We start from the raw sequence: 3,399 nt of genomic DNA on the forward strand, positions 1-3,399 counted from the left end.
ACAAGAATCAATATGGGTTCCTAAAGAAGAGATCTATTCAAGATTTCCTAGGATGGGCTTTTGAATATTTATTTCAATGTCATCAGTCAAAAGAGGAGATTCTTATTCTTAAGCTGGACTTTGAAAAAGCATTCGATAAAATTGAGCATGGAACTATTCTCAGAATACTAAAGGCAAAAGGCTTTGGTGAAAAATGGATTAAATGGATTTCTATGATTCTTAGCACTGGGACTTCTGTTGTGATGTTAAATGGTATCCCAGGAAAGAAATTTTACTGCAGAAGAGGAGTAAGACAGGGGGATCCTCTATCCCCACTGTTATTTGTGCTTGCAGCTGATTTCCTTCAATCAGTCCCGAATAAAGCTATGGGCCAGGATTTATTATCAAAACCAATCCCTTGCCCACCATGTCCTGACTTCCCTCTGATCCAATATGCTGATGATACACTTCTTGTCATGAAGGCAGATGCAACACAATTGCTTTGCTTAAAGTCCATTTTACAAGCTTTTGCTGCCTCCACAGGTCTCAAAGTAAATTATCAGAAATCCAGTATGATGCCTATTAACATGACTTCTGACGATTGTCTCACTTTGCTGCTACTTTGAATTGTAAAGTGGGATCCCTCCCCTTCACATATCTGGGTTTACCTCTGAGTATCATTAAGCCATCTCTGGAGTATTTTCTGCCAATAGTACAAAGAGTTCAGACAAGACTTGGTGGTATTGCAGATTTCTTAAACTATGGAGGGAAACTACAACTAGTCAAGTCTGTTTTAGCATCTCTACCAATTTTATTCATGTGTTGTCTAGATGTCCCTGTCACAATTAAGGAACAAGTGGTTAAGTATATGAGACATTTGCTATGGAGAAAAAAGACTACAAATGTACAGGCAAAAGGAAGTTCTCTTGTCTCCTGGAAGAAAATCTGCAGGCCCAAGGATCAGGGTGGTTTGGGAGTACTTAATCTTGATGTACAAAATAAAGCCTTACTCCTCAAAAATCTGGACAAGTTTTACAACAACTTTGATATTCCTTGGGTGAATCTTATAAGAGAAACTTATTATGATGAAAGCAAACCTCCAGGGATTAAAATGGAAGGTTCTTTCTGGTGGAAGGCACATCTAAAGCTTATTGATACTTATAAAGCTATGGCAAGATGCAATTTGGGGAATGGAAAATCAGTGTTATTTTGGACTGATCTCTGGGGAGACTCTTGCTTACACCAAAAATTCCCACATCTCCTTTCTTTTGCCAAAAGGACTGATGTATCTGTGAACCATGTTCTAAATATGGAATTTCTACAAGATCTCTTCCACCTACCCCTCTCACAGCAAGCCTATGCTGAATTTGAGCAGTTGGAAATTTTATGTGATAATGTGCAATTTGAGACTCGGCAGCTGCAGTCTGATTCTTGGACCTACATCTGGGGGACAGATCATTTCTCCACAACAAATGATTATAAATTCATGATTGGAGTACAACATGCACAAAAATTCTTCACTTGGATATGGGAATCCTCCTGCCAGCCCAAACATAAATTCTTCGTCTGGCTTCTTCTGCATGACAGGCTTAATACACGGAATCTCCTTAGGAGGAAAAATTGTCAACTACCATCATTCACATGTGCCACATTGCAATGCAATCAAGAAGAGACCCTAGCACATCTATTCTGGAGCTGCCCATTTGCTCAACAATGTTGGTCTATTGTCTGTCCTCAAGTGACTAATCAACAATCTGTTATGGAGGCTTTATATGACATAAAAGATTCTTTATCTCTTCCTTTTGCAGTGGAGATCATCATTCTTGCAGCATGGACCATTTGGATTATTAGAAACATGGTTTTTTTTTTAAATCAAACTCCCTCCATAGGGGCTTGGAAGGCTATGTTTCGACAAGAACTTTAATTGTTATCTTATAGAATGAAGAAAAAATGGGCGGCTGCATACAAAATCTGGCTGTATATCTTCCTTAATAGTATAAGATAGTTTCCTTTTTTGTTTTCTTTTTTTGTTTTATTTTTTTCTTTCTTTTTTTCTTTCCTTTCTTCTTCTATTCTCTGTACATCTTGTACAGTTTGTTTTCTTGTACAGTTTTGCTTTCCTTTAATAATAAAAATTCTAGTGGGGTTTTTCCCCACTATTTCACCCTCAAAAAAAAGATTCAAATGGGTATAAAAACTCAAAAAATAAAAAAAATAAAAAACCAAGGTCTTCTTATGTTATATAGTAAGCATTCAATTAAGTTGATAAACAAGGTCTACACATATTCAAACCAGGAAAATCATGTACCTACCCCCTAACCCTAGCTAAACTCTGTCTTAATTATGAAGTCAACACTACAAGAAAAGTTCTGATAGACAACGTCTCAAAATCGTTTTCACTAGTGGTGTCTCTCATAAGATAAATAGCATGTTGGGTGAGCAAATTACTGATCGGGCAATTGACAAAATAGAGGCATGGCAATGCACATACATGATCACGAGTGACCTGCTGTGAGGTTTTAATCATGGGCATATTACGACAACGTACATAGACCGCTATCCGGCATGCATCTATGCCTAAATAGTCCACCTTCGAGGTTATCATCCGAACCCCTTCCGGTATTAGGTTGCAAACAACAGGACAAAATTCGCATTAAGTGCTGGTGCGTAATGTAATCAACAACTACATCCTTAGACATAGCATCAATGTTTTATCCTAGTGGCAACAGCACATCCACAACCTTAGAACTTCATCCTTGTCTGATTTAATGGAGGCATGAACCCACTATCGTGCATAAATACTCCCTCTTGGAGTTAAAAGCAAAAACTTGGCCAGAGCCTCTACTAATAACGGAGAGCATGCAAGATCATAAACAACACATAGGTAATAGATTGATAATCAACATAACATAGTATTCTCTATCCATCGGATCCACGAACAAACACAACATATGGCATTACGAGATAGATGATCTTGATCATGTTAGGCAGCTCACAAGATCCAACAATGAAGCACAATGAGGAGAAGGCGACCATCTAGCTACTGCTATGGACCCATAGTCCAGGGGTGAACTACTCACTCATCACTCCGGAGGCGACCATGGCGGTGAAGAGTCCTCGGGAGATGATCCCCTCTCGGCCGGGGGTGCGGGAGCGATCTCCAGAATCCCCGAGATGGGATTGGCGGCGGCGCGTCTCAGGAAAGGTTTTCCGTATCGTGGCTCTCGGTACGGAGGGTTTCGCGACGAAGGCTTTAAGTAGGCGGAAGGGGGGGGGGGGGCGGAGTCGGAGGAGTCACGGGGGCCCCACACGCTGGGGCCGCGCGGGCCCCCACACGCTTGGTAGCGCCGCCTAGTGTGGCGGCGCCACCGCGCCCCACTTCGTTTCTCCCTCGGTCTTGCGGAAGCTTCGTGAAAAAAT

This window comes from Lolium rigidum, chromosome 5 (genome assembly GCF_022539505.1).
Source record: "Lolium rigidum isolate FL_2022 chromosome 5, APGP_CSIRO_Lrig_0.1, whole genome shotgun sequence".
Taxonomy (NCBI): domain Eukaryota; kingdom Viridiplantae; phylum Streptophyta; class Magnoliopsida; order Poales; family Poaceae; genus Lolium; species Lolium rigidum.